The sequence below is a fragment of the Rhinolophus sinicus genome, chromosome 14 (assembly GCF_057876585.1).
Source record: "Rhinolophus sinicus isolate RSI-liver-muscle chromosome 14, RSI-T2T, whole genome shotgun sequence".
NCBI lineage: Eukaryota > Metazoa > Chordata > Mammalia > Chiroptera > Rhinolophidae > Rhinolophus > Rhinolophus sinicus.
In genome coordinates, this window is record NC_142514.1 from 112,323,678 (window position 1) to 112,350,206 (window position 26,529).

The window sequence follows — 26,529 nt, forward strand, 5'->3', positions numbered from 1 at the left end:
CCCTGAAGTATTCAAGTGAATGTAGGCCTAAGAAATTGATTTCATTTTTTAGTGTTTGTATTTAACATTTTTTTGTTGTATATATGCCACTTGGTATACTAATAATTGAAATGGTTGCATATTTTGTTCTTTTTTCCTAGCTCATGCTTGATACATGGAATGAGTCGATATTTTCAAATATAAAACATAGACTCCAAGATAGTGCAATGAAGCTGGTACATGCTGAAAGATTAGGAGAAGGTTTTGATTCTCAGCTGGTCATTGGAGTAAGAGAATCCTATGGTATGTTCTGAACTTACATGGTCATAAGTTTCTTTTCATGCAAATTCTAAGACAACAGAGTAGTACTATCAAAGTTATGTTTATTAGCATATAGTCACATCAACTCGTAGATGCTTTTAAGAGTACATAAAAGGTATGAATTCTGCTTTAAGAAAACTACAAAAATTCATATTCATGTGGTTAATATGTATTTTCTCCATCTCATTTCTTGGCTGCTGAATCTTTTTAGCAATTTCAATTAGAGAAATGTAAACTTGAATCTATAGCTTATGACAGGTAACTGGTTTTGTACTTATATTTTTAGGACAGAAATTAATTCCATGTGTACATTTCTCTCTCTGAACTTTTCTGTTTCTGACAATGACATTCTTATTTGTTTTTCAAACAGATATATTGTTCCCTCTGACTAGAATATTCTTCCTCCTCCCTTTTTATCTTCTAACTCATCCTCATCCTCTATTTCCTTTGGAGGCCTTCCCTAATTCTCAGACTAAGTTAGGTCCTCTCATAGTGCTCTGTAGTACCTGTGCCTCCCTGTCATAATACTTTAGTGTAATTAACTGCATTGTTGACACTGTGTCTTTACTGAATATGGAACGCCTGGCACAAAATCGATGTTGATAAGAATTTTTATATTCATGAACCTTTAGTTATCTTTGACTTGCTTTCTCCCTTGCCTTCATATTTCTTTAAGTATCAAGTCTAGATTTTCATTAGCCATGTCCCTGAAATTTATTTTTATTTCAACTGCCACCACGTTATACTCTACTTCTGGAATTTTGAAACAGTCTTCTTATAGTGATCATATTGCTATCATTTTACCCATATACTATTCACAAGTTTAATTTTCAGCTTCTATTTTGTGGGCATTTTTCTTACCCATTTAGTGGTACACCATGCTAAGTTCTGATTATTTAGCCTGAGATTTGAGGCACTCCACAACCATTCCTAACTTTCCATCTTACCTTATCTTCTATTAACTTTATAATCCACTCAGACAACCTAATCATTATATCTTGACTTGGCCTTGTGCTTTTTCTACTTCTGAATATTTACTTGCTTTACTAATCTATGTAAACCCTGGTTTATTCCTTAAGGCTCATTTCAAATCCCATCTCTTAGGTGAATGGTTTCTTGATATAGATAAAAGTCAGTGTCTTTCTTACTCAAAAATAAAATAGTCCATGTAATCTATACTGTTTGTCACTTTAATGCTTTGTGCTTTTTAAATCTTTTAAAATTTTTTATAGAGGAGATTTTGTTCAAGATGTTTTTATGTTTTCTTGAGCATTGTCACAAACCCTTGCACATGACTCCTCAGTATCTGTTATTTCATTTATTGTCCTCAAAATATTGATTTGAATCATAATTAGAGTAAAATTTTATTTTCTGTTTTTCAGTTAACCTTTGTTCTAATCCTGAGGATAAGCTTCAAATTTATAGGGACAATTTTGAGAAGGCATACTTGGATTCAACAGAGAGATTCTAGAGAACACAGGCACCCTCGTATTTACAACAAAATGGTGTACAGAATTATATGAAATATGTAAGTCAGAACTTAGTACATGTGATAATTTGAGCTATTCTCTTGATGTTCTTAAAATGATTGCTATTTTGCTTCTGGACAGGCAGATGCTAAATTAAAAGAAGAAGAGAAACGAGCACTACATTATTTAGAAACAAGACGGGAATGCAACGCTGTTGAAAGCAGTAATTTTTTAACTGTATATTCTATGGGATCATTTGACGTACAGTAGCCCAGGGGTGGCAAATACATAATGCAAGTAACTTTATTCATCTTTTCTCATGTCTGACCAACATTACTAATTGATTATAGTATTCTTTCCCAATGAACCAAAGCACAGTTTTCATAGGCATCTGATTCAGAAATCATTGTTTTACAGACCTGATGTGCAAGATAAAAATCTATTTGACATCCCTGCTCTAGACTTTACTATATTTATTGTACTTAATTTCTAATCAGTCTCCTTTTATTATGTGTTCTGCATATCTAAAGTCAACAATTTCATTGACTTTCCTATGGCAAGAAAAATATGCTCCCGAGAGGTAGTTGGTTCTCACTATTCACAGTGATTATGTTCTATAAAGTGGCTGTGAACACTGAATTAGTGAGTACCGACCATTGCTACTAGAGGGTATTTCTTCTCTCGGGAAGATATTTTCAAAGTTCATCTTGTTGTGAGATAAAATACTATTTGATAAGGGAACATTAGTCTTTACATTGCTTTATTTAGTTCATATTGTTAAGTTCAATGTTAAAAAACTCAAACAAACTGATCAGAGGTAGTAGCCATGCTACAATGTCTGTCCCAGGTGTTTTCTTTTACATGGAAAATGACCTGAGGGTTTTAATAAGGAAAACATAGCAATAATTATTCTTCCAGTTCCCTTCAGTTTTTGGAGCCTATGAAGTAGATTTAGATTTACATTTAAAGAAGTAACATTCCAGTTCGCCTACAAGCAAACAATTTTCTTTTTTGGTTTTTCACTTTTCTTTTGCATCCTCCATCTTGAATGGTAGTCATGTTTACTCTTTGTTCAGGAGTCAGGTTGGTTTGGGCCTTTTCCCCCTTGTTTTTGTTTTGCTTTGCGTTGCTTTTCATAATGTGCAGTATATTTCCTCTTTCAAAGCTTAATATAACTTTGGTATTGGCCAGAAAAGAGGGCTAACTTAGTGGTTGTTGATAGAAGTTCTCTGTAAAAATTTAAAGCCAGGTTTGGGCTTCTTTCAGTAGGCAGGGGAGGCAATTGAATGTTAAACAAGTGTATCATGCTCAGTTATCCCTCAGAAAGATTAATCTAGTGACAGTGAGAAAGTTTAATTGGAGTGGGGAAGAGCTGGAAATAGGAAGTAGGAGGTTTTTGCAGTGATTGAAGCAACATATTAGGAGTACCAAGAAGGATTACAGTAATGGGAATGGAAAGGACAGGATAGAGAGAAAGACTTCCAGAAGTAGAACAGTGTCTCATATGGATGGGGCTAGATATTGGAGAGAATTGAGTCAATAATGTTTCTGAGGTTTCGGCTTGGGAGAATTGTGCTGCTACAGAGAGATCAAGCATAATAAATCTTAGTAGTGAGGGAGAAAGATGAGTTTAGTTAGAGGGATTTGAGTATTTTGAGTTGATTGTGCCCGTATCATCTGGGTGGGGATGTCAGTTTTGTAAGATAGAATTATTCTTTTCTTCTACTCTATTTATACAGCTTACTTGTAGCATATCCATATTAAACTTACAGAAATTCATCTATAGAGGTCCAACTAAGAGAGAATAAGAGAACAGGAAAAAGAGAATGAGAAAGGTAGAGATAAACAAATGCACATGACAACTTGTACAAAACAGTTGTCTCCCTTTTTACTTTAAAACACATCACACACACACAACTTGAAATAATGTGAATTTGCTCTTCCACAGTTACCAAATAGTGTATCTCATCAGCTGAGTGATTCTAGAATTTAAAAATAAGTTTTTGTTTTGTTATTTTTCAACAAAGACCTTATGTGGAATATAGCATGATTCCAAAGAATTTGTACTTTATTGGAATGTAGGTCGAATTGGGTGGTTTGTTTTTATTTTGTTTTTATTTTATGCTCCTTTTGATTGAAGTATGACACACATACTGAAAAGTGCACAGAAATCTCAAGTATGTAATTATGAGAATTATCACAAAGTTAATATACCCATGAAATCATCAGAAAAAAAAGAAGAATTAACAGCAATTCAGAAACTTTCTATCATAACCCCCCACAAGGATAATTAATCATCTTTTTCTTCAAAGCTTGTCACTTTCCTAACTTAACAACATAGATTAATATTAATCAGTGACCACTATACAGTTTATATGGCAGAGGAGACATCAAGCACCAAAACTGTAGAATTAATTATGACACTGCGAATTTAAGGCTTAATGCAGATGCATTTCTATATTATATAACTTACTGAGCTAAGGCCATTACATACATAATATTTGTTATATATTTGTTAATATACAGTTTTTGTTTCCCAAGAGAATCATGTGTTAAAATGAAGTATGTTGTAATGGAAGGAACAGTAAACAAAAAAAATCTCCATATCCTGGGTTCTAATTTAATATGAATAAAATGTAAACACTATTATTTGAATACCTAGTAAGAAACAAATCACTTTCCACACTACAACTATTGAAAACAGATTTACTGTCCTAAATTCTCTCTTAGAGGAATTATCAGCCATTGGAATGTGCTATGCTGTATCTTTTTGTTTTTATTAAATGTATTGGGGTGACAATGGTTAGTAAAATTACACAGGTTTCAAGTGTACAGTTGTATAGTACATCATCTATCTATCACAACTATATCTTAATGCTTTAGTCTGTACTTACCTATTAGGCTATTCTTATTAATGGAGGAAAATTACATATCAGTTCATATGGGGCTATACAATAATGCACACCTGAATTTAAGATTAAAATATGTATGTTTTTGGCACTTAAATTTTCCTCCGAAAATTAACAAATTATTATGGTTTATCAATTACTGTCTTTGAATTTAGTTAGTATGAGTCAGTTAAGATCTTAAACCTGGTTGGTGTTCAGTATATGCAGGAGAACAAGTTTCTGGACGGTTAATAGAGCACATCTCACCTAGGTAGTACCCAGTTGTGAGGCGAGGTCTTATAAAGGTCAGATGTTCATTTCAAGTAATGTTCATATAGTGCTTAGCAGCTTACTGAAAATTTCAGTTGTTTATAAGAGTTCTATTTCATTCTTTAGGGTATTCCAAGCATCTGACTATATCATTTGCAAATGATGATGCTTCTTCCTTTCTAATGTTAACATCTCTTTCCTTCAATGGACTAAATCCACCTATAATTAAATGGTTAATTTTAGAAAAATGTTAATAACATTGGGGATCCTTGTTGTCTTCCAGTCTTTGATGGGAATGCTTCTACATTTTCACCATTAAGCATGGTACTGTTTTTTGGCCTGATGATTGCATTTTATTATGTTAAGAGAGTATTCACTTATTCTTCTTTTATTAAAGAGTATTATCAGGCCTGCATTTCTATTTTTAATTACAGGAGAGCAACTTAGCCCCACTCAGATCCAGTTATATACACAATTCTAATAAGCTTGGTTGCCATTGATGGGCCTGTAGCAGAGAGCAGCACTATAGTAGTAAAACCAAGTAAGAGGTTTCAGAGCTATGCTGCCGAAGAGGCACTATTGACAGCAAAAAGTGATACATAACAGTAAGAAAAGAGTGAGGAAAAAAAATTTTAACCAAAATAACGTTTTTCTATGGCTATTAGTATTTTAGGTAATAGTCCAACATACCTTGGTAATCCCTGAGGGCAATTAGTATTTATTATGCACCTAAAATATGTCAGGCCTTGTGGATGTTGGGGATAAAGGGACAGATCTGGTCCCTGCCTTCAGAGCAACACTGGAATAAAATGCATTGTTTGTACAACAGAGTAATGGAATAGAGAGGGAATCGGTGATGGCAAGCCTTCATCTCGTCACAGTAATTAGGGCACTGATAGGGAGGCAGTGTATTACAGTGGTTAGGGCATACTATTGGAACTAGACGGGGATTTGATTTCCATTGTCATTTTATCAGCTATTGGCCCTTTGGCAAGTTAGTCAACCTCTGTAATCCTTGTTTTCTCCACTATAAAATGGGATAATACCCACTTATGTTGTCAGAGTTTAACGAAATACTATACAGAAAACATTTAAGTACTGTGCATGGCATGATCGTTTTACTGTTAGGGCTCTGGTTTGGAGAAAGTTGCTTACTGGTTCTAAGACAGGTAGGAACTAATTTGCTGCCTCTACAAAACATTGATAAAACTAAATTCGAACCTGGTCACAAGTCATAAATTATTAACTTTAAAGTAAGTACTGGTTAACCTTTAGCATTTCAGTACTAAGGGTGGTATCCAAAAAGTCAGGGTGAATTGGCCTGATTCTTCATTGTTCCCTGTAAAGAGTTAATTGTGTAACTAATTTAGAAATGAAGCAAGTACCACTAGTTATAATGGTTAAACAAGCAAACAACAACAACAAAACTAAACCAAGCTGGAAAGGCCAAGAGAAATGAATTTTTAGAATAACCTACCACACATGGAATGAATTAATTCTTGAATACATTTCAAATGTCCATACATGGTGAACGACCTAGCTGATAACTATAAAGTAGAATCTGAAAATGGAGAAACCTAGGATAATTTTTAGTTCAACTTCTACTTTATAGCTGAGGCAAAACAAATTATTACTTACATAGAATTACATAACCAATGAAAACTAAAACTGTTCCTGTTCCTTTTTACTAAATTTCAGTGACGTAGAACTAATTGTTCAAGTTGAATATAAGTAAAAGTAGACTACTCCATCACTTAGCCTCCCTATCCCACCTTTCATCTTCATTCATTCAACAAATACTGAGTGCCCTCTGTGTTTTATGGCAGGCATCATCTTTGAAGAGTTTTGCTATAGAGGAAGGTAAGACATCAAGCACATTGATAGTTAAAGTGTTTCACCTTGCAGACCTCTGGGGAGACATTGCTATGGATTTAGACACTGTGCTCATCTCAGGTAAAAATACAGCAGTTGACGACATATGGCAAAACATTCTTGTCTTCACGGAAGCTAGTAAAAGGAGACAGAAAAGGAATACAAGGTGAAAGAGATGGTTTATCACTATCCTTTCCATTCAAGATGTATTTTTCAAATAACAAGAAGATATTTAGGGTTGACTATAGTACATGAAATGTCGGTATTGCAGAATACACATCAACAGAAATTGACAGAAATAACTCGTTGGCATTGGGAAGAATTTCGTGACTATGAAGAACGAATTGAAAGAACTGGGAAATCTGTTACAACAATGTTATTAATTTCATTAATTTAACATATTAGATGACATAATTAAATGACAAACCTAGCACTGTAAGGTCAGGACACTGATGTAAACTTGGATAAAGTTCTAAAGAATGAGTAAATGGCTAAATCTGCGCATCTGCCATACATTTGCAATGGCACCACTGTTGTCAAACTTCTGCAGAAATGGAAAGATCTTTTTATCTTTGAGATATATAATATTATACGGAAACTTTTTTGCATTGTTTGGTATATTTTCACTTTCTTTCAAACTCAGATATATAGGCTTTTTAGTATTTGATTCAAACAATATCAGTTCTCAACTATGTATTTAAAAATGCTTTGTTTATTATAGTAATATAACTTCTTTATAGACTTAATTTTTTTAATAGCATTTTTAGGTTTACAACAAAATTGAGGAAGTGGTACAGAGATTCCCTTATACTCCCTTCCCTCCCCACCGATGCATATCATCCCCTACCATCAGCATCACTCATCACAATGATACATTTTTCACCAAGGATGAAATGACATTGACACATCATAGTCACCCAAAGTCCTTAGTTTATCTTAAGGTTCACTCTTGGTGTTGTACATTCTGTGGATTTGGACAAATGTATAATGACACATATTCATTATTATAATGTTGTACAGAATATTTTCACTGTCCTAAAAATCCTCTGTGCTCTGCCTGTTCATCTCTGTCTTCACTCCCTGTAACCACTGATCTTTTTATTGTCACCATAGTTTTGTCTTTTCCAAAATTGTTATTGTAGTTGGAATCATACACTATATATATAGCCTTTTTATATTGGCTTCTTTTGCTTAGTAATATGTGTTTACATTTTTTCATGGCTTGATAGCTCATTTCTTTTTAGCACTGAATAATATTCCATTATCTAGATGTATTACAATTTATTAATTCATTCATCTACTAAAATACATCTTGATTGCTTCCAAATTTTGTCAACTATACATGAAGCTGCTATAAACATTCTTGTTGGGGTTTTTGTGTGGATATAAGTTTTTAGCTCCTTTGGGTAAATACCAAGGAGTATGATTCCTGGATCATATGACAAGAGTATGTTTAGTTTTGTAAGAATCACTGCACTGTCTTCCAAAGTGGCTGTACCATCTTGCATTCCCACAGCAATGGATGACAGTTCCTGTTGTTCTACATCCTCACCAGCATTTGGTGTTGTCAGTGTTCTGGATTGGACCATTCTATTAGGTTGGTGCAAAAATAATTGCGGTTTTTGCAATTATTTTTAACCTTTTAAATCACAATTACTTTTGCACCAACCTAATAGCAGGAGTGTAGTATTACCTCATTGTTTTTAGCTTTTCTTTTTAAGCCTTCCAAGCTCTGAAGTCTATGAAGTCTCTTCATTGTATATAGCGAGCTGTCTAACTCTTGGTACTTGACATTTGCTGCGCTTGATTTTATGTTTACGTTCTAGACACTCAGGAATTGCAGTAACTGATCACTCTGTAATCCAGGAGATGCAAAACAGTACTCGAGCTCTACAAACTGAAAAAGTAGAGTCTACAAAAAAAAAAAAAAAAAAAAAAAAAGAAAGAACTGGAGGATAAAATAAAAGACATAAATAACAAATTATCTTCTGCAGAAAATGACAGAGACGTTTTGAAAAAGGAACAAGAACAACTAAATGTGGAAAAAGACAAATAATTAAAGATTGTGAAAGCCTGAAATTGGAATATAGTAAATTGCAGTCTTATGCTATGAAGCAGAGTGATACCGTGACAGAAAAGGAAAGAATTTGTCCACAGAGTACATCAGTAGAAGAAGTGTTCAGACTGCACCAAGCATTGTCTGGTATAAAATGTTTGGAACTTATTTCTCATTGGTGTTTCATTGCATACTCATTGTTTTTAGAGACAACTAGTACTTTGTGGAAATGGAGTATATGTGGAAATGACTACGTGGAGTTTGAATAGAATTGTTTGTTTTAGATTCAGTGCCATCATAGATTATAAATACGAATTCCCTCCTAAAATGGGTTAAATATTGGCTAGGTGTCTCTCAACCTCCCTTCTTCATCCTTTAAGTATTTACATGGAACTCATTGATTTAGGAGGCCATGTAGATTTGTGAGAAATGTTTGTGTAGACATTTTTTGGAGGAGATGTGGGTCTATTTCTGTTAATCTATACAGAACCAAATACTTACAATAATTCATTAGGGCCCAGACCCTCCAGTTAGGGAGTGCAGTCTATCTTCTTAAAAATTCTGTATGACCTTTCTGAATGATTTCCTGTACTTAAGCACACCTGAGAATGATAAGAGCCATAGGTCTTCCACCATTTTCCATGCTCCAGAAGATACCTAGTTATCATACCAGTGTTCTACATTACAAAAAAATAAGTGTTAAATGAAATAGGCCAAACAGCAGTGTACATTCATGCCAGGAAAACACAATGGGAACTCTTTAGCTGAAAAGATGCATTTTATTTTGCAATTTGTCTTCTTCTCACAATATAAACTCTCCCTTTATGAACTCATTCATTCCTTCTCTGGAGGTTTCTAGCCCTTGTGTGCTTGTGAGCCCAGCACCCCCCCTTCCCCCCCCCATCTGTATTTCTCACCTAGTTGTTTATCATGAGCCCCCGACCTGGATGGCCAACTCTCTATAAATTCACAAGTTAGTTTCAAAGTAAAGTCACCATGTCCTCCTCTCTCTTCCTTTCCCTACTTTGGTAATTAGTACCATTTACCAGGCTCCCAAAACAGAAAAGCAAGTCCTACAGGTTCTATATCCTTAGCTTCTGTCAGGTTCAGTGATATTTCAGCATTGTATCCCAGAAGCGCTCACTTTAGGATTTCTCCTAGGTGCCTCAGTTCCAGGAGTTGCCATAACAGCCAACTGAAGGCTATGCAGTGGTGTTTTAGACTTTTTTCTCATTTGACTTCAATCAAATTATCTCTGGTCTTTTCAGAATAAATGTATCCATTTATTCAATGTAGTGGGTGAGCCATATGAGTTTATTTGCTTTAAAAACAATTCTACCGCTTAGGCCTTCCCCTTTTTTCCATTTCCACTGCCACTGAGTAACTTCAGTCAATCATAATGTCTGTTTGCCCAGTTGACTTTCAGTTTTTGAATGGAGTAGATAGTGCAGTGATTAAGAACACAATGGGGTCGGAATCCAGGTCCGTCATTAACTAGCTGAACTTGGGCAAGTTATTTAACATCTCTGTGCTTTGTTTTTTCTCATCTGTATGGTTGGGATGATAATAGCCTTCTTTATATTTGTAGTAGTAGTGATGAGTAGTAATAGAGCAGTAGTAATGAGTAGTTGTTGTAGAAGATAATACTATATTTTTCATAGTTTTAGTTACTAGCTGCAAAGTTCTCTTTAGAACAATGTCTAGCCCACAATAAGCATCATAAATGTTAGCTGTTATTATTCTCTGGTTTCCATGATCCCATCTTCAAACAATTTCCCTTCCAGGCTATACCCATGCATGTATGATTTTACACACACACACACACACACACACACACACACACACACACACATACACACAGTGTCAAAAAATGTATACAAACTTGAAGAAAAGAAAAAACTATTAAAATTACGCTGATGGTAACCACTTTGAGCACCTTTTATAATTGTAGAAGTCAAATGTGATTTGTATGCATCTTTTGTTGTTGGTATATATTGAGTATTATAATTTTAATACAGTTTTTTTCTTTCTTAAAATGTGTACACATTTTTTTGGCACCCCCTCTTTCTATATTTTATATATGTATATATATATACATATATATACAATGTGGCTTTAAAAAACACAAATATTAGCATATCATGCATACTGTCTATATATAGCTTCACATTACATGTTTGACATACTTTCACATTAGCACAGTGTTTCTCAGAGAGGTGCTATTGGTATTCAGACGGGAAAATTCTTCATTGTGTACACTGTCCTATGCAAAATCTTGCAGAAATAGAACAGCTCAATGAAAATTTAAAGAAAGTTGCTTTTGATCTCAACATAGAAAATGAAAAGTTGTTTTTAGCATGTGAAGATGTAAGACATCAGTTGGAAGAATCTATTGTTCATAACTATCAAATTTCTTTGGAAAAAAACACTATTGTTGAGGCTCTAAAAGTGGAAAAAGGACAGTTGGAAGCAGAATTGTGTCAGGCTGAAAAGAAGCTGTTGGAAGAAGCAAGTGAGTATGAGCAAACCACTGAAGAACTGTCCAATGCACGGAGTTTGAATACCTCTGCTTTACAGCTCGAACATGAGCATTTAATTAAACTCAGTCAAGAGAAAGACTTTGAAATAGCACAACTCAAAAAGAATATTGAGCAGATGGATATCGATCATAAAGAGACTAAGGAAATTTTGTCATCTAGAAGAATGGAAGCAATTGACACAACTTATAAACAAGAAATAAATTTTTATTGAAACACTTAAAGAGAGAAGTTCAGAGCTCCAGGAAGAATTAGATAAATATACTCAGGCCTTAAGGGAAAAAATGAAAATTCGAAGCAAACCCTAGAGGAAAAAGACAGAAGTCTTGGATCCATGAAAGAAGAAAACAATCATCTAAAAGAACTGGAATGACTCAGGAACAACAGAGTTGGGCTGACTTGTGGCTGAGCCTAAAACCCTTGATTGTATTACTGAACTAGAATCGGAGATATCTCAAATGAATGTAATAAAGAATAACCTTGAAGAGGAAATAAAGCATCACCAAGAGATAATTGAAGACCAAAACTGGAGTAAAATGCAACTCCTTCAGTCTTTACAGGAGCACAAGAAGGAAATGGATGAGGAGTTTCAATACCAGCATGAGCAAGTGAACATTATGCACACCCATCTCTTTTTAGAGAAAGATAAGGAAATTAAAACTTTGCAAAAAACAACTGAAGAAATCAAAACCCAGTGGCCTGAAGAAAAACATGGCATTCAAACAGAGAATTCTGATGTTTTTCAAGAAACAAAAGTTCAGAGCCTTAACGTAGAAAATGGAAGTGAAAACATGATTTATCTAAAGCTGAAACTGAAAAATTAGTACAAGGAATAAAAGAACGAGAATTGGAAATTAAACTGCTAAATGAAAAAAAATATATCTTTAACTAAACAGATTGATCAGCTGTCCAAAGATGAGGTTGGTAAACCAGCTCAGATTATCCAGCAGAAAGATTTGGCGATCCAGGCTCTTGATGCCTCCCTTCACCCAGGATGTTGTTAACCTTCAACAGCAGCTGCAGGACTATGCTATGGAGCGAGAACAACTATTCGCTGTTTTGAGTGAGAAAACGAGGGAAAATAGCCACATGAAAACAGAATATCACAAAATGATGGATATCATTGCTGCTGAAGAAGCAGCCCTCATTAAGCTGCAAGATGAAAATACCAAATTGTCCACTAGATTTAAAAGTAGTGGCCAAGATATGTTTAGAGAAACTGTTCAGAATTTATCACATATCATTCGAAAAAAAGACATTGAAATAAATGCATTGTCAGAAATGTCAAACATTATTGACAGGTTTACAGATGTCCAGCACTTGTAATGAGGTTGGAGGTGTTAACAGTAATCAGTTCGAGGAGCTTTTGCAGGAACGCGATAAATTAAAATAAGTAAAGAAAATGGAAGAGTGGAAACAGCAGGTGATCAGCACAGTACAAAATACGCAGCGTGAATCAGCCCAGCTTCAGGAGGAACTGCGTCAACTTCAGGCACAGGTTTTGGTTGACAGTGACAGTAAGTTACAAGCTGGCCTGATCCAAAGGTATGAGCAGAATGAAACCAAACTCAAAAATTGGGGCAGGAATTAGCCCAGGTTCAGCACAGCATATGGCAGCTTTGCAAAACCAAAGACCTTCTTCCAGGGAAACGATATTATTTCCCCTCCGCACTCTTCCGGGTCATCTCTGACTTCCGGATCAGCAGAGGCTTTTCAAACAGTTAAGTCTGATGCATTGAGTAAGTCTTCTCAACAAGAGATATAAGAGCTAAGAAAGTTGCTGCAGGAAAAAGATGCAACAATTAGAACTCTCCAGGAAAATAATCACAGATTGTCTGATTCCGTTGCTGCTACCTCAGAGCTAGAAAGAAAAGAACACGAACAGACTCAGAAAGTAAGCAGCTCAAGGAGAAACAAGACGTTTTACAAAAGCAACTAAAGGAGAAAGACCTCTTAATCAAAGCCAAAAGTGATCAGTTACTTTCTTTAAATGAAAATTCCACTAACAAGGTGAATGAAAATGAACTTTTGAGGCAGGCGGTAGCAAACCTGGAGAGGACATTAATTTTAGAAATGAACATTTGTGGACTGAAAGAGGAAAATGAAAAAATAATAGCAACAAGCAGGGAAAAGGAAACAGAGTATCAAGCATTACAAGAGACAAATACTAAATTTTCTATGATGCTGCGAGAGAGTTTGAGTGCCATTCAGTGAAGGAGAAGGCTCTTGCTTTTGAGCAACTCCTGAAAGTAAAAGAGTAGGTATGTTCTGGATGGCGCAGAGAGAATTGTATATATATATATATATATATATATATATATATATATATATATATATATATATATATATACACACATACACACACACACACACACAGAGGGAAGTTGGGATGGAGGGATTTCTTAATGTGTTACTTTATTGATGTTATTTTTGTAATATGAATTCGTTCATTTAGAAATAGTTATTTCAAGGTATTGTCATTCAAAGTAAATATTCTTTAGAGGCATCTGGAAATTTCTCCCCCAAATTATGAAATATTTCCAAATATTTTTAGTACTAAATTAATTTTTTACAGCCTGTTAAGTAGAAAAAGAGTTTAGTAGCAATTAACATTTTTCTTTAGAAAATAGAAATGTGTTACAAGAGGGAATTTTGAAGTCAGTGCAATTTAAATTTTAGGCATATTTTAGTAGCTGCTAGTAATGGTTAGCACTTCAAAGGTTTTTTATACGTAATGGGGAGCTCTGAAATACACACAACATCTTTGATGATGACCTGCAGTAAGAAATACATTTTACATTGTGACACAGTGAGCACGTGTGTGTGTGTGTGTGTGTGTGTGTGTGTGTGTAAACCTGAGAAGTTTCAGGAATCACAAATTACCCTTACTACACATGATGCTCTATTAAAAAAAGAAAGTGCTGGATGACCCATTAAATTGATTTTTATGAATCAGTTACAATCTGGGATTTGAAAAGTGCTAGCCATGAGTAGTGCTTTCACATAGTAGGCTCAGTAAATATTCTATTCCCAGCTCTGTCACTGGCGTGTCTTTGGGTGTGTTTTGACCTTATTGGTTTGTTTATTCAATCATAAAATGGAGGGTTGTAGCAGTTTCATATATATACGGAGGGTGCCAAAAAATGTATACACATTTTAAGAAAGGAAAAACTTATATTAAAATTATGCTGATGGTAACCACTTTGAGCACCTCCTGCAATTCAGCTTTTGTTATTGGTATATATTATTAGAATTTTAATACTGTTTTCTCCTTTCTAAAAATGTATATACATTTTTTGGCACCTTCTGTACATATATGTATATAAAGTATCAGTAGTTTTTGATATATTTCAATTTTTAAATGCAATCGATTTTGATTTATATAAGAATGAATTGAAGGAAGCCCTACTAATACATTATACTGTGATAGATGCTGTGCAGGGCTTTTTTCATAGTGCTCTGTGACTCTGGTTTCTATATTTTTAGTAGAAGTTTGGAAAAGAAATGAGAATATTCAACAAGTGCTTCTTGAGTGTTTACATGCTGCCAGGCACAAGATACAAAATGATTTAAAGTCTTTTGCCAATTAAGTTCTCTTAGAGTCTTGGATTTTAAAGTTTGGGAATGCTTGAGGTAGTTTTCACTTGGTAAGAGAAGTCTTACCTCATTTTCCCCTTCGTTGCCATCTAATCAAGTAGGTACACTGATAGTGTTGAGGTGTTCTCACTCACATACAGCTTCTTGTGGTACTGGTCTTGGCATGAAAAAGGGCAGAAGCTTTCTATTGCTCACCAACCGAAATTAGGTGTCGTGTTTTAGGGCTGTAAGATTACAATTGAGATATGTAGAACAATGAAGGATTCTTTTAATATATTTTTTTCTTTTGTAGTTTTAGCATCTTGTAGAAATTAGTTCTATTTCATTGACATTTATCGATCTAAAGTGTGCAGATTCATGTACCTTTCAGGAAGCTCCCTAAGTTAAGTCGTATTTGAGGGTAATTAGCATAAATGAATCAATTTCTTCCAATACTCTATATAATTGAGGAGGACTTTTATTATATTTTGAAAACAATAAATAACCTCTTTAGGGAGAAAGGGATGCTCTCAACAGGAGATCTTCAACTCTATTTAATTTTCGAGCATTTGTTCTTTCTCTGTAATATGAAAAAAAAATTAACTGAAAAGCTACTTGGAAAATATTGGCTTCACCATCCCGGAGGAGGTGGTGAGATAAAAGGAACAGATGGTTTTATGTTTTGGTTTAGATCATTTATCTCGAGGGGTACATATATTCTTAAAGAAATGGAAACTTTCCATGAAAATTTAAAATAACACCTAACTATAAATAGATTCATATGATATGCATATTTAAAACAGAGAAAAGCATTGGCTCTAAATAGCTTGTCTCTTTTGTGCTTTTTAGAATTCGAGCTACGGTATCATCTTAAATTCCTGGCCCTAGTTCTGCAATGAAGGGTTATCTTTTTTTCTGCTGTTTTTAATATATTGTACTTGTATGCAGTGCATTCAGGAATAAATTCTCACAACCATCTAGTGAGGTATCATTCCAGAGTTGCTTTCCTTTGTTAAATTGTTGCCAAAATGTTCTTTGAAAATAGATTGTGCATGTGAAAGGCTTCTCTTTCTCTCCTCTGCTAGCATCTTGATGTTGTTACGTTCTCTAACAAAAACAGTATATGGGGACACACACTCACACACACACAACACACACACTTTTTTGGAGTGATTTTTGGGGTTTGTGGACACTTTATTATGTATGGTAAGTTTGAAGAGATTGTGTGTTTTGAGTTCTTTTTAAATAATTTCCACATAACCTTTTCTTTAAGAGTAGTTTTAGATTAGAAAAATTGCAAAGATGGAGTTCCCATATACCTCACACCCAGTTTCCCTTGTTTTTAACATTTCACCCTGCTATGGTACACTTGTCATAATTAGTGAACCAGTATTGATACATTATTATTAACTAAAGTTCATACTTTATTTGAATTTCCTTAATTTTTTGCCAAATTTCCTTTTCCTGTTCCAGGATGCCATCCAAGGTACCGTACCACATTATATTTAGTCATTATGTATTCTTAGCTTCCTTTAGACTGACAGTTTCTCAGAGTCCTTTTTTGATGACCTTGACATGGTTATATTTTGAAATTAATTAATGAAGTAATGTCTTTTTTTAATGTATTTTTCTTTGAAGCTAACTTTATTTCTTTCCGAAAGGGCAAGACTGGGGAGTTAAATCAACTTTTAAATGCAGTTAAATCACTGCAGGAGAAGACAGTTACATTTCAGAAGGAGAGAGATCAGGTCATGTTGGCCCTGAAACAGAAACAAATGGAAAATACTGCTGTACAGAATGAGGTATACTTTCATTTTAAAGAAACAGTGATTCAGACACTAAGTTTAATAATTATTAAGTAAGAAAACTGTAATGATTACCATATAAAATGAATTTCTTTCTTAGGGGATTTTTTTTCTTAGTCTTCCTCTGGTGTGCAATAGGAGGATTTTGATCTCCCAGAGTGCATTTTATTTCAGTTTTCAAAAGTGAAAGCAGGGATCGAATCAGTAGGTTGTACAGTTGAAACTATATTGTACCTTATATTTTTTAAATAAAAAAAGTGAAAACCATGGCATATTTTGGATATAAGAAAAAATTCCCACCCATAAAATATGGAAAAAATGAGATTTACTGAAAAACTGGTCTGTCACAAAAAGCCTAGTACTTTGTATAATTCCGTTTTCCATTATAGCCTCAGGGAATGAGGTCTTACAAAGTAAACCTTCCCAATGAATATTCAGGATGATTTCAGGAGACTTTCCTCAGCATAAATACATCTTGCAGTATGAGAAATTAGTATACATTAACACACTTCAATAATGCGGAAAAGATTTGATAACAAGTGGCTTGTGGGGCAGGGGGCGAGGGAGCATTTTATAGAAGAAAAATAAAGAAATGTCTTCTATTTAGGTTCAACATTTACGTGACAAAGACTTACGCTTAAACCAGGAACTAGAGAGATTGCATAACCATCTTTTAGAAACAGAAGATTCTGACACCTGAGAAGCTTTGGCTGCAGAAGCTAGAGAGGCTAAGTTATCGTGTTTCCCCAAAAATAAGACCTAGCCAGACAATCAGCTCTAATGCCTCTTTTGGAGCAAAAATTAATATAAGACCCGGTCTTATTTTACTATAAAATAAGACCGGGTCTTTAATATAATATAATATAATATAATATAATATAATATAATATAATGTAATGTAATGTAATGTAATGTAATGTAATGTAATGTAATGTAATGTAATGTAATGTAATATATAATAATGGGTATTATTATACCCATTAATAATAATAATATATTAATTTTTGCTCCCAAAGAGCTGATTTTCCGGCTAGGACTTATTTTCGGGGAAACAGGGTAAGAAAGAGAGTCACAGTGTTGGAGGAAAAGCTAGTTTCATCCTTTAATGCAATGGAAAATGCAAGGTAACTTTCTCATTTTTTTAGCTTTAATATTAACTCAACACTTCTTGAGTGTAAGACTCAATAAGCATTTTTCATGTTACCTCATTTTATTCTTACAAAATGTATTATCTCCGTTTACAGATGAAGAAACTTACGGTAAAGAGCTTTAGTTACCATCCCAAGGTCAGGCACGCAGAGTGTGTGTGGGTTTCTTACTTAGGTCTGTAACTCTTAACCAGATCTGGCATTCAAACTGACGTTTTTTCAGAGTCTTAACCATTACTCTAGATAATTGCCTCTCATCATCTTAGGAATTTAGACTTAAATCCTGACTGATTTAATTAGCCTTTTCAGGTTCCCAACAGAACTAATTTAACTTATATGACTATTTTTAATCAGATGATCTATGGTTGAATAAGGTCTGGCTATAAGAAGGGAGAGAGTAAAGGAAGTAGCAAGGTAAAGATCTAGGTCAGTATGAATCAACTCTTGGTTTTTTTAAAACTTTTGAGTGACCAGGTCTCTGCTTAAATATTTAAAAGCTGTATTTTTCTCAATAAAATGTCATTTCTTGTTTTTCTTTTCTTTCCTTACCACAAAACATTTTACTTTCCTCTTCAGGAAAATCACGTAAACCAAAAAGAACATAAAGCCACAGTCCCACAAACCCAGAAATACTCTTTTTTTGTGCCTTTATATGCTTCTGTATATGTGTGTACATATCACATACATATATGGATATATATATATATATATATATATATATATATATATATCGATATATATGTAAAATAGAGGTCATACTATTCATACTGTTTTGTAACCTGCTTCTGTCAACTTAATATGAGTATCAGTACATGCTAAGCCATATGTTTCTGCAATAACATTCTATGGCTATATAATATACTATTTGGATTGCCATAATTTCTTTAATCCAGTTATTTATTATTGGACATGTAGAGTGTCTCAACTTTTCAAAATTACTGAGTGCTGTCATGATATTTCAAGATAGGTATTTTGTGTTGATAACAGATTATTTCCTCAGCGGAAAGTTTTAGAAATGGAAATTCTGGTTTAAAGGGCGTTTTTAACACTTTTGTAATGTACTGTCAAATCTTCCAGAAGAATCATGCCCATTTATATTGCCATTAGTGGTATATGTGGCTTTGTATTAATCTTTTTACTATATATGATGCTGAGGGGATATGAGGAGATAGTAGATATTATATCTGCAAAGAGATTCTGGGCCAGTAGAGACAATGCTTGTGAGGATGAACTCCTCCCTCACTTCGTAGGGTGTATGATTATGCCTTCATTCTCAGAAAGAAAACTTGTTTAAAATGGGAATGAAAACAATGAATGATCATTTGTGTATATGTTTCACATTGGCAGAGATGCCAAAACACCCTCAGGCTATAAAATTGATAATCTTTTGTTTCGATTTCAGGCCCTTATTTTCTCTAATTAAAACAGTTTCTAGTCTCTACCCCCTTTCATTTACCCTTCATAATAATTGCCAGAATAACCTTCATTAAGTAGACCTGTGATCGTGTTGCTCCTTTTTTCAAAACCGGTGCCGACTCCCATGATTTGGTCCTGGGCTGTCTACCTCCTTAGCCCTACTTGTCACTATCATCTGTATCTATCAACTGTATTACTCAGTTCTTCAGATACAGCTACTATTTTTCTATTTCTTCTACTTTTTCAGTTCATAGTCTTTCTTTTACCTGAAAGTGGGCCTGATCCCTAACAGTTTTTCTAGTAATTCCACCAGTTCTTCAAATAGAATTTGTTTTCTTTGAATAGAAGCATTTCCTTCATAAAGAATGCTTTATTTAGCACCCCGCTCCTCAAATCCAAAACCAAACACTGGTGTGATGTTTTTTCCTTTGAATCTGCATACTATTTTGAGTTTTTGATAGGGCACTTGTATTTTACTTTAGGGTACAGGTAATTGTTGATCTGTCTTATACTTTCTCCCACCCATGGGATGTAAGGTCATTGAGGGTAGGAACAGTGCCATTTATTTTGTACTCTTCCCACAAACATATTCTTACACATAGTTAATAGATCTTTAGTAAATGTTTGTTACATAAATAACTCAAATCTACAAACCAGATTATGGTGTTTTGAGCCCTTATTTAACAACAGTCACACCTGGTAATTTATTAACTTTTTGAGTGACATCACAGCTCACTTCATCCTTACAATCACCCTTTGAGTGATTTGCTCATCAGTAAAGTTGAATAAAATCCAGGGACATTTGAGGACAGTTGTCTCCCGGTTACCAATTTACTTCTCCTTCCACAAGAAGGTGCTATTGGGTAATGTTTCTTCAAAGTTAGGTGCTCTTAATGAGATTTGATGGGCTGCTCTTGAATAAGAATTTAACTGGATATTAAAAACCCAGGAAAGGCTATTGCAATATTTTGTATGTAATACTTATACATTAAGGAAGTACATCAATGACATTAGCCTGGATAGGTGTTGTATAAATCTCTTAGGGAACTTTGATTTATTATTTGGGGCAGGTGTAGGGGTTATTTAATGCAAGCAGCAACATGATGGTAAAAGATAATTACCTAGTAATCAGAGCAGTTAATTAGTGTGCTAACCTTAGGGAAGTTGTGACTTCACTGTGGTAGCAAGTGTTAAAGCAAGTGGGTGTCATAGAATTCATTGTTTGTTGGGTTGGAAACTGGACAAAATGACCTCTAAGGTCCCTTACAAGTTACAATTTTATGATAAATTACATCTTAGAGTTTTAGCCTGGAAACACAAAGGTTGCAGGCTGTTTCTGAATTTTTCTTACAATGACATTTCTTGTTTAGCCTAATTCTGTCTTTAAGATGACTGCCATTAATTCAAAGTCACTTTGACAGAAAGGATGGTTGGATTAACAAAAATGGAGAACAAAGATTAGAGGCACTCTTCAGGTTTCTTTGAAATTTATCTGGAATTTAATGCAGTAAAGTGTAGGGAAGGTCAAATTCATAGAGACAGAAAGTTGAATTATGGTTGCTGTGGGAAAGGGGAGTTATTGGTTAATGACTGGAATTTCGGCTTGGGAAAATGAAAAGAGTTCTGCAGGTGGATGATGGTGGCAGTTATACAACATTGTGAATGTACTTAGTGCCACTGAACTCTACAATTAAAAATGGTTAAAATGGCAAATGTTATGTCTATTTTACCACAATTTAAAAAAAGCAGGACAGAGTATTCCATTTTGTTAAAGTTATCTAAATACTTTGAAATCTAATTTGCCTTTAATCCAGTAAAATGTAGGGAAGACGTTTCATCTTGGTAAAGTACCTAAATAGAAATAGTTTGACTTATATTCGTTTTGTTTGAAGCCATCAAGCCAGTTTGCAGGTAGAGTCATTGCAGGAACAATTGAATGTAATCTCCAAGCAAAGAGATGAAACTGCCCTGCAGCTTTCTATGTCCCAGGAACAAGTAAAGCTGTATGCTCTCTCACTGTCCAACCTGCAGATAGTACTAGAGTATTTCCGACAAGGTAAGTTGTATGGTCAGTCTTTCAGTGAAGAAAAAGTATTGCAGTTATTGGGAATTTTGGCTTATTTGAGTGCTACTTTAGATTGGGCATGGGATATCTTTGAATGGTTATCCACTTATAGGGGGGAAAGATAAGTAGCCATTAAAGAGTTAATTTAGACTGCTTTTGCAATTCAGACATAAACTATATATTAAGTAATTATTACAAATTTGTTTAGTATTGTATTACAAGTTAAGGTGAGTGTTGGGGAATTATAAGGGTTACGTAGAAAGGACGATCATGTGATAAAGAGGAGGTGCAAAGGAAGAGAGAGGCACATGTAGAGAAGATGGTTAGGTTTTGAGATATTACTTGGAGGTTGAACTCACTTCGAAGAGTTAATCACCAGTGACTGCTGTCCTTTGAAATATCGATGAACTTGTTCTTAGCTCTTCATCTGTACTTTGAGGTAACTACGTTTTCTACTCCAGGTGGAAAATACTTTTCTGGAGACACAATAACAGCAGCCACAGCAGTTTTACCCTCATAACCGAATATGTTTTCTCACATATACCTCCCATCCTCAGATTTACCCCCTTTTGAGCATTCACTCATCTGTTTGTTTATTCATACATTCAGTAATTATCGGCAATGAATTAATTGCTAGTGAGGGGCAGGTGGGGGATTAGGGGATATGAGGCCAATGAAGCAGCAGGGGTTATAGTTTTATGTCTAAGCTAAGCTTTAAATTTGTACATATGTAGGCCAGGGTTACTCCTGGTTGAAATCTTGAATTTTAAATATAAGATTCCTCTACTCTATGTAATACTAGAGTGGACGTGTGCAAAGTGGTGTGGTACTAAGGCCATAGGGAAAGCTTTGCCAAACAGTAAATACTTGAGTGGAGTTCTGAAGGGAAGGAAGAGTGTGTAAGATGGAGAAGACTTTAGGCAGAGGAAACTGATTTCATCACTTTAATTCCAGTTAATATTATCACTAAGGCATATATAATTTTCTTGAGACATTTGAACTGTTTTTGTTGAATTATTAAAATTTTAAGTGGTTTAACATTCTAATTTTATCACATAACTGCAAAATACTAATGTAACGTTTTTTTACCTCTTTAGAGGAAACAGCTATGTATTCAGCTGAACTAGAAAAGAACGAACAGCTAATAGCTGAATGGAAAAAAAAGGCAGAAAATCTGGAAGAAAGATTGCTGTTGTTACAGGTTGGTTGAAATATTTTCCTCTGGTAAATTTTATTATTCACGAAACAATTACTTGTAGAAATCTTGTCTTGGAAATAATCTCCTAAACAATGAATTTGTTAAATATTGTTTGAGTGGCTAATTAATTCCCTATGCTGGGACATAATAGTGAACAAAATACTCAGGATTTTGCTCATGTGACTTATAGTTTTGAGTAGACTCAGCAAATATGAAATGATAGGACGTTTAAATTTTTTAGCACAGATAGGTATTTTAGAGATCACTGAAGAAAAAAATTAATTAATCTATAATTTTAACTTTGTAATGTCTCTTTTCAACAAAATATATTGGGTACTTTGTTTCATATGGATTAAAATAATGTATATTATCCCTTTAGATCTTTTTCTTTTGTAACATAATCCTTTAAAATATTTTTCTCTTTATTAGTATGCTGTATTGCATAGATACAAAAATTATGTCTAAGATATAAATAAAACAAAACCTCATGAAGAGATATGATACCTAGAGACTTGCTTTTAGATTGAGGATAAACCTCTAAGTCATAAGTAAACTCTGGTGATAGCAGGTGGAAAAAATAATAAAATTTCTTTACCTGTCATTAATGGTAAATGTGCTGTTCCATTAATATTCCAAATAAGTGAAACCATAGTTCCTGTAAAGTTTTCAAATGTTTATGAAATATTTAGATAATATGTATACAATATAAGAATAGCAATATGGCAAATAGCCACGTCATCATCACCCAGTATAAGATGTAGAATGTCATCCTTTGAAGTTCTTACCCATCCATCCACATCTCTTCCTCTTCTTACCACCTCCTAGATAACCATTATTTCAAAATTTTATGTTTGTCACTGCCTTGTTTTTTTATGGTTTTATCACATAGATTTGCATTTCTGAACAATACACTGTTTGGTTTTGCATATTTTTGAACTCTATATAAATGGACTTTTTAACTGTATGTACATTGAATAATTCTTCTGTGACTTGCATTTTTTGCTTAGTATTATGTTCATGGGTGTCAGCCATGTTGCTGTGTGTTACTGTGTACAGATGGTTCATTATTTTCACCGCTCTGTTTATTGCACGAATATATAATTTTTTACACATTTTATTGATAAAGGACATTTTCATTATCCGCTGTACAAACAATGTGGTTATGAACTTTCTTGTTTATATCCTCTGGTGCACATGTACAGGCGTTTCTTTCAAGTGTGTATCTGCACTGGAATTGCTGAGTCATGGGTACATATGAGGAATTTCAACTTTATTAGATGATGGCAAATTGTATTCTAAAGCAGTTGTGCTGATTTACTCCTACCAATAGTGCTCAGAGTGCTCGATCTACATCCTCGGCAACATTAGCATTATCAGAATATTTTAAGCTTTTGTCTATGTGGTATGTGGGAAGGGCTATCTTCTTATGGTTTTAATTTTCATTTCTCTGACTACTAATGAGGTCAGGCATCTTTTAATACATTTATTGGCCATTTATGCTTACTTTCTGGTTAGCTCATTAATATATTTAAAAAGATATATATTTTTTAAATTTTATTTTATTAAATTTATTGGGGTGACAATTGTTAGTAAAATTACATAGATTTCAGGTGTACAATTCTGTATTACATCATCTATCAATCCCATTGTGTGTTCATCACCCAGACTCAGTTCTCCTTCCATCACCATATATTCGCTCCCCCTTACCCTCATCTCCCACCCCCCACCCCCCACCCCCCTTACCCTCTGTAAAAAGATATTTTATCCAGCACTTTTAGTTGTTTCCAGTGGGTCCAGAGTATCTAGTCTGCCATATTGTTGGAATGGAAGTCATATCTTCTTTTTAAACTTGCTTTATTTATTTATTTTTATTTAACATGTAGCATGTATTTAGAAAAAGAACAAAATAAATCAGAAGAAACTAAAGAAGGAATTACTAAAGATAAAAGCAGGACTGGCCGGTTAGCTCAGTTGGTTAGAGCGCTGTGCTCTTAACAACAAGGTTGCTGGTTCATTCCCCACATGGGCCACTGTGAGCTGCACCCTCCATAACTAGATTGAAACAACTATTTGACTTGGAGCTGATGGGTCCTGGAAAACCACACTAAAAAAAAAAAAAAAAAAAGATAAAAGCTGAAATTAATGAAATAAAAACCAAACAAATGGTAGAAAGAATAACGAAATCTAATGTTAGGTTTTGAAAAAGTCTGATGTAGTTTTAAGCTTTAAAAATTTCTTAAATGTAAATACTACGTGGTTTTAAGAAAATATCATTTGAAAGCTTATTTAAATTTCATTTACATTACATTTAGTTTTGTTGATTTTGAATATTAAATTTTTAGGTATGAATACACATGTGTACACACATACATATATACACATACACATTGATATGGATGATATATATGGATACACACCTATGAGATTCTTTTTTTTTTAATTGAAGTTTATTGGGGTGACAATTGTTAGTAAAGTTACATAGATTTCAGGTATACAATTATGTATTACATTATCTATAAATCACATTGTGTGTTCACCACCCAGAGTCAGTTCTCCTTCTATGAGATTTTTACAAGTAATTGGCAGTGTGATTGTGGGGGCTGGCTCAGCGAGTCTGAAATTTGGAGGGCTGGAAGTCAGAATGGGAAGATGACAACCAAGGCAGGCTGCAACTGTCAGGCATAGACCAAATCTCTGTCCACAGGACGGCAGGAAGGAGCATCACAAGCAGGATGGTTGTGATGGTTGTGATGGTTAGGGATCGAACTTAATGTCCACAGAAGCAATGTCTTCTCTTTTGGGGGAAGCCTCAGTCCTGCTTTCAAGGACTTTCAACTGGTTTAGTCAAGCCCACCCTCATTATTCAGGATAATGTACCTTTTTAAATTCAGCTGATTAGAGGCTTTGATTATATGTTTAAAATACCCTCACAGCAATGTCTAGATTATATTTGATTGAATAACAGGAGACTATAGCCTATCCAAGATGATGCATCAAAAAAGATATTACACTCTGATTCAAGATGATAAAACTTGACCTGAAATTTACATGAGTGAATACTGTAAAGTAACCAAGAAAAGTGTGCGAAAGAACAACAGTGAGGAGGGACTTGCCTACTACATATCAAAATAGAGCCATAAATCAATACCGTATTGACTGGATTAGTGGAGCAGAAGGGGAATCCAGAAATAGAGCTCAAGATACATTTGAGAATTTAAAACTAAACCCTAAACTAATTTCAGTTTAATGGGGAAATAGGATAGATTATCTAATATATGGAAGAAAATAAAATTGGGCCCCTATCTTACACTGTATACAAAAGTAAATTCCAGTTGTATTAAAGCGAGGATTCTGAGCTACGAGTGGTACTGGAAATCTGGGGGTCTCCTTGGTTATTACGGTGACTGCATGGGTCTTCTGGCATTTATTGGTCAGGGGCCAGGAATGTTAAAAGCACTCTAACTGAGAAACATTATTTTAAAGATGTAAATATTTTTGTAAAAAAATATTTTTGTCAAAAACTCTTTTAAGAAAATCTAGAAGACCACATGTACAATCTAAGGGCAAGGAGGAGCCTAACCAAGACTAACAAGAAGGTATAAAAGCAAAATAGGAGGACTTCCGGAAAAATGGCGGCGTGAGGTGAGCCTCTGTAAAGCTCCCCTGGAATTTACAACGAATCGAACAACAAAAACTCCACAAAGGACTCCCTGCACAGCACACAGGCAACACGAAGAGGCCCACTACCGACTGAAATCACCTACAGGTGGGAGATCCGCGCGCGAGTGGAGGGAGGAGGAAAGGGAGAAGCGCGCGGAGACGGAACCGCGCGGGCGGAGGACGCAGACCTAGCTCAGTGCGCCGAGCTCGCTGCTTCCCGGAACTACCGCAGCTGCGGGAGATCGGACTGCTAGGGCTCCGCCAGGGCT

The 26,529-nt window shown here is 34.6% G+C and overlaps 1 pseudogene; it reads left to right on the forward strand.

Moving 5' to 3' along the window:
* The first annotated feature begins 6,974 nt into the window (after positions 1 to 6,974).
* Positions 6,975 to 26,529, forward strand: part of LOC109438698 (thyroid receptor-interacting protein 11-like) — a 76,988-nt pseudogene continuing 57,433 nt past the window's right edge.